We start from the raw sequence: 15,183 nt of genomic DNA on the forward strand, positions 1-15,183 counted from the left end.
TTTTTAATTTGGTTTTTAGTTTCTTTCAAGGATTTGTTTTTTTGTTTAGAATCCCTGTCACTTTATTTATTTATTTATTTATTAATTAATTAATTTATTTATTTTTTATTGTAAACAAATGGGATACATGTTGTTTCTCTGTTTGTACATGGCGTAAAGGCATACCATTTGTGTAATCATAAATTTACATAGAACAATGTTGTTTGATTCATTCTGTTATTTTTTCCCTTCCCCCACCCCTCCCACCCCTCTTTTCCCTCTATACAGTGCTTCCTTCCTCCATACTTGCCCCCCTCCCTAACCCTAACTCTAACCCTAACACTAACCCTTCCCTCCCCCCCTTTATGTGTCATCATCCACTTATTAGCGATATCATTCATCCTTTGGCTTTTTGAGATTGGCTTATCTCACTTAGCATGATATTCTCCAATTCCATCCATTTTCCTGCAAATGCCATAATTTTATCATTCTTTATGGCTGAGTAATATTCCATTGTATATATATACCACGGTTTCTTTATCCATTCATCAATTGAAGGGCATCTAGGTTGGTTCCATAGTCTGGCTATTGTGAATTGAGCAGCTATGAACATTGATGTGGCTGTGTCTCTGTAGTATGCTGATTTTAAGTCCTTTGGGTATAGGCCAAGGAGTGGGATAGCTGGGTCAAATGGAGGGTCCATTCCAAGTTTTCTAAGGAATCTCCACACTGCTTTCCAGAGTGGCTGCACTAATTTGCAGCCCCACCAGCAATGTATGAGTGTACCTTTCTCCCCCACACCCTCGCCAACACCTGTTGTTGCTCCTATTCTTGATAATCGCCATTCTAATTGGGGTGAGATGGAATCTTAGGGTGGTTTTGATTTGCATTTCTCTAATTACTAGAGATGTTGAACATTTTTCCATATGTTTGTTGATTGCTTGTAGATCTTCTGTGAAGTGTCTATTCATTTCCTTAGCCCATTTGTCGACTGGATTATTTGAATTCTTGGAGTAGAGTTTTTTGAGTTCTTTATAGATTCTGGAGATTAGTGCTCTATCTGAAGTATGATTGGCTAAGATATTCTCCCACTCTGTAGGCTCTTTCTTCACATTGCTGATAGTTTCCTTTGCTGAGAGAAAGCTTTTTAGTTTGAATCTATCCCAGTTATTGATTCTTGCTTTTATTTCTTGTGCTATGGGAGTCCTGTTAAGGAAGTCTGGTCCTAAGCCGACATGTTGAAGATCAGGACCTACTTTTTCTTCTATAAGATGCAGGGTCTCTGGTCTGATTCCGAGGTCCTTAATCCATTTTGAGTTTAGTTTCGTGCATGGTGAGAGATAGGGGTTTAGTTTCATTCTGTTGCATATGGATTTCCAATTCTCCCAGCACCATTTGTTGAAGAGTCTATCTTTTCTCCATTGCATATTTTTGGCACCTTTGTCTAGTATGAGAAAATTGTATTTATTTGGGTTTGTGTCCGTGTCCTCTATTCTGTACCATTGATCTACCTTTCTATTTTGGTACCAATACCATGCCATTTTTGTTACTATTGCTTTGTAGTAGAGTTGAAGATCTGGTATTGCAATACCCCCTGTTTCACTCTTCCTGCTAAGGATTGCTTTAGCTATTCTGGGTTTCTTATTCTTCCAGATGAATTTCATAATTGCTTGCTCTATTTCTGTAAGGTACGTCATTGGGATTTTTAATTGGAATTGCATTGAATTTGTATAGCACTTTAGGTAGTATGGCCATTTTGACAATATTAATTCTTCCTGTCCAAGAACATGGAAGATCTTTCCATCTTCTAAGGTGTTCTTTAATTTCTTTCTTTAGTGTTGTATAGTTCTCATTGTAGAGGTCTTTCACCTCTTTTGTGAGATCGATTCCCAAGTATTTTATTTTTTTCGAGGCTATTGTGAATGGGGTATTTTTCCTAATTTCTCTTTCTGAAGATTCATCACTTATGTATAAAAATGCATTGGATTTATGAGCATTGATCTTGTAACCTGCTACTTTACTGAATTCACTTATGAGTTCTCAGAGTTTTCTGGTGGAATTTCCAGGTTCCTCTAAATATATAATCATGTTATCAGCTAACAGGGATAGTTTGAGTTCTTCTTTTCCAATTCGTATCCCTTTAATTTCTTTGGTTTGTCTAATTGCTCTGGCCAGAGTCTCAAGAATGATGTTGAATAGAAGTGGCGAAAGAGGGCATCTCTGCCTTGTTCCAGTTTTTAGGGGGAATGCTTTCAGTTTTTCACCATTTAGAATGATATTAGCCACGGGCTTAGCATAAATGGCCTTTACAATGTTAAGGAACGTTCCCACTATCCCTATTTTTTCTAGTGTTTTGAGCATGAAGGGGTGCTGTATTTTATCAAATGCTTTTTCTGCATCTATTGAAATAGTCATGTGACTCTTGACTTTAAGTCTATTGATATGGTGAATTACGTTTATTGATTTCCTGATGTTGAACCAACCTTGCATCCCTGGGATGAAACCCACTTGATCATGGTGCACTATCTTTTTAATATGTTTTTGTATGCGATTTGCTAAAATTTTGTTGAGAATTTTTGCGTCCATGTTCATTAAGGATATTGGTCTGAAATTTTCTTTCCTTGATGAGTCTCTGTCTGGTTTAGGTTTCAGTGTGATATTGGCTTCATAGAATGAGTTTGGGAGGGTTCCCTCCTCTTCTATTTTATGGAATACTTTGAGAAGTATTGCAATGAGCTCTTCTTTAAAGGTTTTGTAGAACTCGGCTGTGAACCCGTCTGGTCCTGGACTTTTCTTTGTTGGTAGGCTTTTGATGACTTCTTCTATTTCAGTACTTGAAATTGGTCTATTTAAATTGTGTATGTCCTCCTCGTTCAGTTTAGGCAATTCATATGTCTCTAGAAACCTGTTGATGTCTTCGAAATTTTCTATTTTGTTGGAGTATAGATTTTCAAAATAGCTTCTAATTATGTTTTGTATTTCAATCCTGTCTGTTGTGATATTTCCTTGTTCATTCCGAATTTTAGTGATTTGGGTTTTCTCTCGTCTTCTCTTTGTTAGTGTGGCTAAAGGTTTATCAATTTTGTTTATTTTTTCGAAGAACCAACTGTTTATTTTGTCAATTTTTTGTATTGTTTCTTTTGTTTCAATTTCATTGATTTCAGCTCTGAGTTTAACTATTTCCTGTCTTCTACTACTTTTGGTGCTGGTCTGTTCTTTTTCTAGGGCTTTGAGCTGTAGTGTTAGGTCGTTTATTTGTTGAGTTTTACTTCTTTCATTAAATGCGCTCCATGAAATAAATTTCCCTCTAAGTACTGCTTTCATAGTGTCCCAGAGATTTTGATATGATGTTTCTTTGTTCTCATTTACCTCTAAGAATTTTTTAATTTCCTTCCTAATATCTTCTGTTATCCATTCATCATATAATAGCATATTGTTTAATCTCCAGATGTTGGAATAGTTTCTGTGTTTTACTCTTTCATTTATTTCTAACTTCAATCCATTATGATCTGATAGAATACATGGTAGTGTCTCTATCTTCTTGTATTTGCTAACATTAGCTTTGTGGCATAATATATGGTCTATTTTAGAGAAAGATCCATGTGCTGCTGAGAAGAAAGTGTATTCGCTCTTGGTTGGATGGTATATTCTATAAATGTCCGTTAAGTCTAAATTATTGATTGTGTTATTGAGATCTATGGTTTCTTTGTTCAATTTTTGTTTGGAAGATCTGTCCAGTGGTGAGAGAGGCGTGTTAAAATCACCTACTATTATTGTGTTATGGTCTATTTGGTTTCTGAAATTGAGAAGGATTTGTTTGACGTACATGGATGAGCCACTGTTTGGGGCATAGATGTTTATGATTGTTATATCTTGCTGATTTATGCTTCCCTTAAGCAGTATGAAATGACCTTCTTTATCCCTTCTGACTAACTTTGGCTTGAAGTCCACATTATCTGAAATGAGGATGTATACTCCAGCTTTTTTGCTGAGTCCATGTGCATGGTATGTTTTTCCCCTTCCTTTCACCTTTAGTCTATGGGTATCTTTTTCTATGAGGTGAGTCTCTTGTAGGCAACATAATGTTGGATCTTTCTTTTTAATCCAATCTGCCAGTCTATGTCTTTTGATTGATGAATTCAGGCCACTAACATTCAGGGTTATTATTGAGATATGATTTGGTTTCCCGGTCATTTGGTTCATTTTTAAAATTTTATTTATTTATTTGTTTGACACAACTTGTTTCCTCCTTTTTTTGACACTTCCTTTAGGATAATTCCTCCCTTTGCTGATTTGCTTCTTTGTTTTTCATGTCTTCCTCATGGAATATTTTGCTGAGAATGTTGTGTAATGCTGGCTTTCTTTTTGTAAATTCTTTTAGCTTTTGTTTATCATGGAAGGATTTTATTTCATCGTCAAATTTGAAGGTAAGTTTTGCTGGGTATAAGATTCTTGGGTGGCATCCATTTTCTTTCAGGGCTTGAAAAATGTTGTTCCAGGCCCTTCTAGCTTTTAGGGTCTGGATTGAAAAATCTGCTGATATCCGTATTGGTTTCCCCCTGAATGTAATTTTGTTTTTGTCTCTCACAGCCTTTAAAATTCTGTCTTTATTTTGTATGTTAGGTATTTTCATTATAATGTGCCTTGGTGTGGGTCTGTTGTAATTTTATTTGGAGTCCTATTAGCCTCTTGAACTTGATTTTCCATTTCATTCTTCATATTTGGGAAATTTTCTGATATTATTTCATTGAATAAATTGTTCATTCCTTTGGTTTGTTTCTCTAGGCCTTCCTCAATCCCAATAATTCTTAAATTTGGCCTTTTCATGATATCCCATAGTTCTTGTAGATTCTGTTCATGATTTCTTACCATCTTCTCTGTTTGTTCAACTTTGTTTTCAAGGTTAAATATTTTGTCTTCAATGTCTGAGGTTCTGTCTTCCAGGTGTTCTATCCTACTGGATATGCTTTCTATAGACTTCTTAATTTGGTTTATTGTTTCCTTCATGTCAAGGATTTTTGTTTGGTTATTTTTCAATATCTCTAACTCTTTATTGAAATGATCTTTTGCATCCTGTATTTGCTCTTTTAACTGTCGATTAGTGCGATCATTCAATGCCTGCATTTGCTCTTTCATCTCTTCATTTGCTTCTCTGATCATTTTAATTATGTACATTCTGAACTCCTTTTCTGTCATTTCTTCTGCCATGCTGTCATTGGGTTTTATTGATGTAACACCTAGATTTGTTTGCAGCATTTTCTTTCCTTGTTTTCTCATATTGTTCAGGTATCAGTGGACCGCTGAGATATTGCAGATTTCCTCTATTGACTTACAATGTCCCTGAAGATTTCTATATATATCCCCTCTTAGCCTTCAGTAGGCTGAAGTCTTGGAGGAAGTTGATAATGCGGTGCTCCACAAGGAAGCTGCCTGTCTAGGAGTGGTGGCCTTCAGGTGGGGTATATTCCCTGCTAGTGGGCAGAGGTGCCTCCACTTGTTGACCAATGGTCATCCAAAGAGGCACTAGGCTGCGGGCTGAAGCAAGGCCTGTTTGGGCCTGTGTCTCTGGTTTTACCGTCCTTGTGGGGAAACCTCACCCAGCAGGGAAGACTCACCCGGTGGGGAGGTGTCTCTGGTCAGTTCCCTCCTAGAGGTTCCCCTCAATTTACAGCTACCACTTGGGCTGGGCTGCCTTCCTCTGCAAAGTCCCAGGGGCCTGGCCCTACCTCCTGGGCCTGGGAGCCTCACCCTTCACAGATGAATCTCCTTAGGCTGCCCCTCCTCAGAGAATCTGCCCGCAGGCCTGGAACCTTCGCTCCGCCCTAAGCGTGTCTCTTTGCGGCTCTTCCACCAAGAAGCCTCCTATATCCTGGGTCCTATATCTGGGACCCTGCTCTGTACCTAATCACCTGGCTATGCGGCCCCTCCTCTGAGCAGCCACCTGGGGCCCTGTACAATCGCTCTGAGTCCCAGAGACCGGCCACACGCCTCTTCCTCCAGACAGCCGCCCAGTATTCCAGTGCGGTCACTAGGAGTCCAAGCAACTCACTGCGTGCCTCCTCCTCCCACCGACCACCCGTAGCCCGGGGCAATCAATCACTCCCAGTCAAAATGACCCTCCCTGTTTCTCCTCCTCCTCCAGGTAACCCCCCTGGTGTTGAGGAGCGGTCGTTCTGAGTGGCTCTGAATCCACGTGACCCGCTGCACGCGTCCTCTGGGCAACCACCCGGAGCTCTGGTGTGGCCACCCGAGACCAAGCAACCCACAGCGCTTCTCCTCCAGGCAGCCCCCCTGTGTTCAGGAGCGGTCGCTTTAAGTCCAAACAACTCACCAATCGCCTCCTCCTCTGAGCAGCTGCCTGGAGCTCTAATGCAGTCACTGCGGGCCCAAACGACCCACTGCGCTCCTCCTCCTCCTCTTCCTACTCCTCCAGGCAGGCCCCGGGGTTCAGAAGTGGTCTGAGTCCAAACAGCTCGCCACGCAGCCCCTCCTCTGGCAACCGCCTGTAGCTCTGGTATAGCCACTCCGAATCCAAGCGGCCACGTTCCTCTTCCTCCTCCTCATCCTCAGGGCAGGCCCCGGGGTTCAGAAGCGTCGCTCTAAGTCCAAACAGCTCGCCGCGCCGCTCCTCCTCTGGCAACCGCCTGTAGCCCTGGTGCAGTCACTCCGAATCCAAGCGGCCACGCTCCTCCTCCTCCTCCTCAGGGCAGGCCCCAGTGTTCTGAGTCCACACAGCTCACCTCGCCACTCCTCCCCTCGGCAGCCACCAGAGCCCCAGTGGTTGCTCCGAGTCCCAGCGCTGTGCTGAGCGGCCTCCTCTCCGATGCTCCCAGTTGTCCGAGTTCACTGCTCCAGCGGGGGAAGGGGTGTCTCGTCGGCAGCTCTACTTCACAAAGTTTCCTGTGCTCCGGGACTACTGTCCCATCCGGGATGCCTCCCCAACGGGAGAGAGTCACCCGGCTGCTTTGAGTTGGTCCCAAGTGTCTCAATATCTCCTCTTTTGAATCCTGAGTCCTGGAGCAACATGAAATGCAGCCACCCTCTAGGCCGCCATCTTGAAACTCCTCCCCTGTCACTTTATTGAAATAATCTTTTGCTTCCTGCATTTGCTCTTTTAACTGTTTATTGAAGTGATCCTTGGTTGCCTGCATTTTCCCTCTTATCTTATTCTTTGCTTCACAGATCATTTTAATTATGTACATTCTGAACTCCTTTTCTGACATTTCTTCTGCCATGCTGTCATTGAATTCTATTTCTGTAGCATCTAGGTTTGTTTGGGACTCTTTCTTCCCTTGTTTTTTAATGCTGTTCATGTATCTTCCCCTCTAGCAGTGCAGATCTGAGGTATTACAGTTTCCCCCTATAGGTTTATAGTGTTTCTGCAGTTTTCCAATACCTCACCTTTAATACTAACAGCACCCAATACAAACAAAATGCAGCCTTAAACCAAATAGCCCCTATTAAGACATTAACAGTTTTAATGTAATAAACAGAGATGATGAGTTAGATTATTATCTACAGCATAAACAGTAGGTTTGCAATAAAGTCTACAATTTCTAATGGTAGACAAAGAGGATGGGAAGGGTGTAGGATGTAATGTTAATGAGTTAAGAAGTGAGAATGTAGAAGTACTAGTACATAGGAAGAATGAAACCAAAATCAGAAGACGTTGTTTGTTAGCATTAGAAAATAGAGAAAGAGATTTGGATGATACATATAAATAAGACAGAAATACAGAGTAAGAAAGATAAAAAATAAAAACAAAAGATAAAAATGTAAAAACAAAAAAAATCTACAACAAAACTGTAATATGCTATTCACACCTCCCAGTCTTCAGTAGCCTGATGCATGAAATATATTTGACTTCAAAGATGATGGGGATATGAGAGTGGGTAATGAAAAAGAAGAAAGAAAAGAAAATGGGGACAAGAAAAAAGAAGTCTTTCAGTAAAATTGAACAATTGTTTCTGTTGGAGTTCAATATCTTTTCTGCCTCCCTTCTCTTCTGTCTGGAGTTGGCTGGTAACTCCACCTTAGGATGATGACAGTTGCTAAGGTGGGAGGATTAGACTTGGAGGAGGAACTCTTGGAGGCATGAGATAGCAATTGCTAGTCCCTCTGGAAGACTTCACCCCAGGACTTTCCATTGGAGTCCACACATGTGACACAGGAGCCTGGTCTTAGCTCCTTCCCTCAGTTGTGGACTCCACGCTTCCTAGTCTATAAGTTAGTTCCTAAATTTGTCTCTCCTACTGCTGCCCTTTTGACTTCCCAATCAGGTACCTCTCTCCTTGAAGGTCCTGAGGGCTGAGTGCTGGGACATAAACACCTATCTCAGAAAGTGGTTCTGTGTGGAGGTCCTCTCTGCCACGTCACACATGGAGGAGGAAAGGGTTAACTTCCAGAGGAGGATGTTGGTGGTTTTTCTATCTATTACCCAAAAAGCTTATCTACTCAATGAACACACAAGAGTCAATACTCTCTTCACATGAGAGGGTGCATGATGGGTCTGGCCATACCAGCTCTTGCCTCTTAAAACAACATGGAGTTGCCCAACTCTCCTTTATTTATAATATACAGGAAAAGGGGACAGGACTGGGAGTAGTTTCCTGTGATGGACAGGATAGGGTGGAGTTAGGGAAGTCATTCTCGGAGAGGTAAAATTCCAAGAGACAGGGAACCACTCCCTTGCAGCACCACATGCTTCCCGGCAGCTCCTAGAAGCCAGGCCTCTTTGTCCCATGATACAACGTAGTCTGATTCTGCTAAACAAGGATGGCTTCCCAAAATTCTGTATTGGGCAAATCAGGACCAGGGATTGAAAGTTGTGTGCCAGTCATGTAGCTGCAGGCACTGGGCTGATTGGTGGCCAGGAAATGGTTGGGAGTCTGGGAATTAAGGAGCCAGAGGGCCACCTGGTTGCCAAAATGGTGAGAACAGGTGTTCAGTGGAGCTATGGACCAGGCTGATGTTGGTTCCCAACAAGTCCTCCCAAGTTGTCTTTGGGATCCAGGTGGGTGCTGGGCTGGTTCGCTGGATGAGCCAGGATCATGATGCCCTCACATTCTTTTCCTACCTACTGACCACTTGCAAGGTTCTCTCCTCCCTCTGCAGCAAGGTGGTGGCAATTAGCACACCTAGAAAGGATTCCTCAGATGCAACCAAATCTGTAGGGTCCTTGGTGAAGATCTTTCAGGACCTGACTGATATTCCTGGATTTAAGTGTCCATGTTGGTGGCCACAGCAACAACTAACCTGTAGGTACCTTGATAATGAACTTCTAGTCTCTGGCAGGTGTCCTAGGATGGAAGCTGCCCCAACTAAAGATGGTGGCATTGGCATTGGGAATAATCCAAGATGGCAGCAAAGGCATTTCAAAGCATTGGTAGATGGAGTTGCAGCAAGGGGTGGGGCAGTGTCTATGGAGGGTTTGGGCTGGTGCTGGAGATCTGCCTGATTTTCTTACGTAGGTATTCATAGCTATAATTTTTCCTTAGAACTGCATTTGTAGAAGACCAGAGGTTCTGGTATGCTGTATCCCTATTCTTAATTGATTCTAAGAATTTTTAAAATGTCTCCCCAGGGTTGGGCCTGGGCTGGCACTAGAGATCCACCTAGTTAATATTATTAATGACATAATTTCTTACAAACTTATAAGACGAAGTTCAACACTGAAAAGAGTAAATCAACAAAGAATGAAAAAATAACTGATGCAGAAAAATCCCAAGTGGCTAATAACCATAAGAAAAGATGATCATTCTCATTAGTAGTCATGGAATTTTGAAAATTAAAATATGAATGAGATGTCCATTCTAATTTATTAAGTGGACAATTCTTAAGGGAGATAATATAGGACTTTTAAAATTTGTCCTTTTTAGTTACACATGACAATAGAATGTATTTTGACATGTCTTTCATGTGGAGTATAACTTCCCATTCTTGTGGTTGTCATGTATTCATACATGTACATAGGAAAGTTATGTCTGATTCATTCTACTGCCTTTCCCATTCCCATGCCTCCTCCTTGCCCCTCATCCCACCTTCTACAATCCAGGGAACCTACACTCCTCCCTCACCCCTGCCTTCTTTGAGTAAGCATCCACATTTCATAGAGAACATTTGGTCTTTGTTTTTTGGGGATTGTCTTATTTCACTTAGCATGGTATCCTCCAATTCCATTCATTTACTGGCAAATGCCATAATTTCATTCTTATGGCTGAGTAATATTCCATTGTGTCTGTGTGCCACAATTTATTTATCATTCATCTGTTGAAGGGTATTTAGGTTGGTTCTGAAAGCACTCAGAAACCACTCTGGATATGGGAATACATGCAAGAGATTTTATTAAGCAAACAGGCAGAGTGTCTGCCTTCAGGGTGAGAGAGAAAGAAAGAAAATGAGAGAGGAAAAGAGAGAGAGAGAGAGAGAGAGAGAGAGAGAGAGAGAGAGAGAGAGAGAGAGAGAGAGAGAGAGAGAGAAGGAGGGAGAGAGAGAATGGCAGTGAAGCTATTCTTTAGTAGTGGAATTTCATGGGCTAATAACAATGGACCTGTGACTGACTAGGAAGTTCACAGGCAAACAATCTGGACCAATGACTGACTAGGAGATTTGCAGGCTAGCAATCTAGGTTGTAAAGTGATGTGGGAGAGGAAGAATAATGATGGCAGTAAAATAGGAGATCTGATGCGAATATTCCTCCCTTCTTATTTTTATGGATATGGGGGTGGGATGATGGTCTTTCTTCTGTAGCTTCTTTCTGCTGGTTAGGGATGAAGAATCTCATTCATGTAAAAAAATAGGATTAGGGAGTGCTTTAGGTGGGAACAGAGTTTTTGGAGCCGGGGATGTCAATAGTGAATTGCAGGTCTTGACTTTGGGTGTCAGGGGCTGGTAGTCTTGAAGGAGAAGCAGTTGACTGGTCGATTGGTTGGTGAATTTGTGTATTTGATCTTGTAGAACTTCTGTAGGCAATTTAGCAGGCATGGTTCTATGTAGGAAGATCTGTAGACCTTAAAATGACCAAAAATTTCTGACTCTGACAGTTTCTCTTGATAGTTATCTGGCACTCCTGCCTAAGAATCTCTTTTGTAGCCTCCAATCTTGCTTATTCTTGGAGCTAACACAAGTGTAGGTCTTAAGTTATGTTTAACTATTGTTTCTTCTTTTAAATGCCCAGGAATGGCTATGTTTTGGTTTTAACTGTGTTACTAGGAGTTCAAGATCAAGCTGGTCAAATTGACCTTGTTCTTATCTGTTGTTAAGGGTCAGCTGAGTTCCCACACGGGTTATTCTTGGAGAACTTGAGAGCAGCTTCTTAGTCCTTTAGTGCCATTTGCTAGGTAGGGTCTCCTTGATGAGGTGGCTTCCTTTGGAAGCATCGGGGATGCCTCCCCTTTTCAATGACTCTCCTCTTTGCAGCAGGTGCACTGATTGCCTTTTCATCCCCTAGTGGTCTCATCAATCTCTCTGATCAGGAGGTTGTAAGAAAAATGTGGCTCAGTTTGGGTTCCAAGGCAGCTCAGACCCTTGAATCCAGGGGAACAAGCACTCTGGGTTGCTAGGTCTGAGTTGTGGTCCAGCGACAGCACCCAGAAAGCCACTCAGGACATGGGAACTCACACCATAGATTTTATTAGGCGGATGATCCTGATATTCCTGTAATACAAGCTGATTAATAGTCTGATTAGAAATTTTTTGAATTTGATTTTGTATAAATCTTAATGCACAGCGGGCAAAGGCCAATATGATGGCAATTAGAAGTAGTGGGGATATAAATAGGAGAATAGTTGCCATAATTGGCCTGAAATGGGCCATGAGAATCCTCGGGTAAGTTCATTCCTTCTCCTCTCCAAGTCCTCCTGTAGCTGTTTGAGCTTGTCCTTAACAATACCTGATTGTTGACATAGAAGCAGCACTCTTCCCGTAGGAAAAGACAGAGGCCCCTCTTTTCGGCTGTTAGGAGGTCTAGCCCACGACGATTTTGGAGAATCACCACTGCCAGGGAGTCTAGCTGATTTTGGAGGGTAAGAATGGACTCTGCCACCCTTTGAATGTCCCCAGTGAGCTGATTGGAAAGCTGTTGATAGTATTTTATAGAGGTGGTTACTCCTGCTATCCCAGTTGCTATGCCAGCAGTCACCACAAGGGTAGCTAGCAAGGGTATGAATTGTATGGCTCTCTTAGGTCTGGGCCTTATGTTGATTGTGAGGGGTATTGGGACCTCCTCATCTCCAGGGACTAGGTCTATAACAGGAAATAAGAGAACAAGAGCACAGATGCCCTGCCAGCCTGGAGGAAGATAGTGACAGATAGTTGTCCCACAAAGAAGAGAGACTTCAGCTGATGGGGGGCAAAGAGCATTTGTACAGTGTGCATGGTACTCTACCTGTGAACACTCCCCTTTTCCTAGTGAACCACAGAGTGGTTTCCATTGGAGGATATGCACCTGGAAGCAGATTGAAAGTGAGGCACTCCTGATAATTTTGGGGTGATATCCACCTGCTCCGCAGGGGTGCTGTTGAAAGTCAAGGAGCTGTTAAAATTTATGGCGCTGGCCAGAAGATGAGAGAGCCCTGCTCTCATGCACATCCAACATTCCTTTGCCTTGAGAGGGTTAGTTAAATTGAGTTTGTGGTGTGTGGTGGCAACTATCTGTGTTAAGAGTGGATCCTTGGGATTGGTTCCCAACTAGTGGAGAGGTTGAGGGGGCAGTGTGTGGGATAAAAGAGGTCGTGTAGGATCTGGGGTATTTCTGTGAACAATTCCTTTTGGGGTGCTTGGTCCTGTACACCTCCCCTGTCTGATATGTCCCAGTGGGTTTGATAGGACCAGCAGCAGGTGTCAGGATTTCACCTTTTGTTCCACATTTGTTGTGAGTCCCAGGGACAGGTATAGCCTGCACTGGGGAGTTTGGCTTTTGGGAAGAACTGGACCAGGAGATGTGATCCTTATACTTGGTGTCCCTCCAGCTGATTGACAAGAGCACACAGAAAGAGACAGACCTGTGAATATATCCATAAAGACAAGCTCTGCATGTGCTGGGAGGAGAGGTTTGCAAAGTGAGTTGGTGTGCAAGGAGTGCAGGTGGGGCTGGCCCAGTTCTCCTGCCTTTGCTCACACAGTCTGGGAGGTGGGGAAGGCTCCTCTGAGAAAATGACCTTAGGGCCTGAGGTCAGAGTGGAAATAAAGGCCCAGGAAGTGGGTGAGGGGAGGAAAGGGGCCAGTGCTCCCCAAGTAGAGGAAACTGTGCATATTAGAGGAACTGAAAGGGTATCAGGGAGGCTAAGGTATACAGTGAGTGAGACTGGGGTGTAAGAACATGTTCAAAGTTCGAGCAGGGCAGTGCTGTGTGTGATGTTGTAGGCCAGGCCATTGATTTTGCTGTCCTACCTAGGAGAGCTACTTCCAGGGACCAGGCCAAAGGTTAGGGTGGTGATGAGCTGGAAATGTAGAGAAAGAGGTCATTTAAGAGACAGTGGAGTAGAGCCGAGCTGGCAGTGGAGTGGATCAAAGGAATGGGGAGAGGGCTGTCAGGAGCTGCTCAGGCTGACTGAGTAAAGAAGGGATCTTTGTCCAGGTGACCCAGGGCTCTGAGCCACTGCTTTTGTCACAATTTCTTATTTTCAGCATGCGGAATGGCATTGGCTGTCCTGGTTCACAGATGCACACTTGAATCTTATGTCTTTTCTTTGGATCAGAGGCTCATATTAGGAGAGGGAGTGAGTGGGAGGCAGAAGAGGAAGCCAGCAGGTAGAGAGGACAGGCAGGAGGGTGAGTGGTGGAGGGGAATGTAGGGGTATTGGCATAGCCAGCAGTATTGCTGTTTGGGTTCCAGACCATGGTGATAAAATGATTATGACTTGAAAGGAGTCACAGACAGTTTTTGATTTCTTAGTGAATATACAATTAGGTTTATACTCTGCTATATTCAGTTAAGTGTGCAATATGCCCCTAAAATGTATACTCTTTGAATAAAATGATTTACTTGCTTAAAATTGCTCATGATCATCTAAGCTGGTGGAAAATTGAGGCTGATGAGTTTTTTCTCTGTAAGGTTGCCACAATTGTGTAATATGAACAAGAGTTATCCATGAAACACAATAAAGGACATGAAAAAAATTAGATACACCTCTACTCCCCCTCAAAACAGAAGAGGATGGCCCAGGGGAAGTCAAGGACAGGATAGGAGATAAGAGAGGCTGGGGTACACTGAAATGCAACAACCTTGGGCACTGTTAAGAATCTTTGAAAACCTAAAGCATTTCTCTCAAAGTAAGATCAGAAAGTTGGGAGTCCTGAGGAAAGCCCCCATAAGGAATTGGATGCTGGTCCTGAATCAGTCCTTGATGTCAAAGCAAAATGGAGTTTAAGGATGGTTCAAAGTGAGACACAGATTGATTTTATTGTGAGAAAGAAAGAAGTACACACTCTGAGTGACAGGGTAGAGTGCAGGTGTTGGTGAAGAATGTGCTAGGTACATCTTGGCTAGGAGTATGTATACAAGAAGCATCTATAGTACAGGGATGACCTAAGAGGTTGTTTTTAGTACTCTTCAGTGTTGGTAAGTGGAGGTGTTAAATGTCACCCAGGAGGGGTCATTTTCTCTCCTTAGTTATTTTTCATGAAAAATGCTAATCATGCCCCCCACTCCCTGAAATAGGGTTTCATTGTACTACTTGTGATGAAAGAGTGCTGTTTCTATTCAGAGTATGTGAAAGAAACTTTTAAATCTGCACTTTTAATCCTTGTGACAGTGGACTTTATATCTGAACCTTAAATTCGGTCACTCTTGATTTTTATCCCATGTCTCCTTCTACTTATCCTTATGTCTTCTATCCTACCTCAGAACCCCTGAGACAATTAGTTTTTTTTTTTTTTTACATGTTGTTTCTTTATTTGTACATAGAGTCAAGGCATACCATTTGTGTAATCATAAATTTATATAGGGCAATGTTGTTTGATTCATTCTGTTATTTTTTCCCTTCCCCCCCACCCCCATCCTCCCACCCCTCCCACCCCTCTCACCCCTCTTTTCCCTCTATACAGTCCTTCCTTCCTCCATTCTTACCACCCTCCTTATCCCTAACCCTAAACCTAACCCTAAATCTAACCCTAACCCTAACGCTAACGCTAACCCCTCCTACCCCCTATTTTATGTCCTCATCCACTTATCAGCGAGATCATTTGTCCTTTAGTTTTTGAGAT

The 15,183-nt window shown here is 42.5% G+C and overlaps 1 protein-coding gene across 1 annotated transcript in view; it reads left to right on the forward strand.

Annotated features, from left to right (window-relative positions):
- Window positions 1–15,183, forward strand: part of LOC306638900 (antigen-presenting glycoprotein CD1d-like) — a 78,861-nt gene that overhangs the window by 10,661 nt on the left and 53,017 nt on the right. The gene's annotated exons all lie outside the window — the stretch shown is intronic.

The sequence above is a fragment of the Sciurus vulgaris genome, assembly GCF_902686455.1.
Source record: "Sciurus vulgaris genome assembly, chromosome: 1".
In the NCBI taxonomy this organism is placed as follows: domain Eukaryota; kingdom Metazoa; phylum Chordata; class Mammalia; order Rodentia; family Sciuridae; genus Sciurus; species Sciurus vulgaris.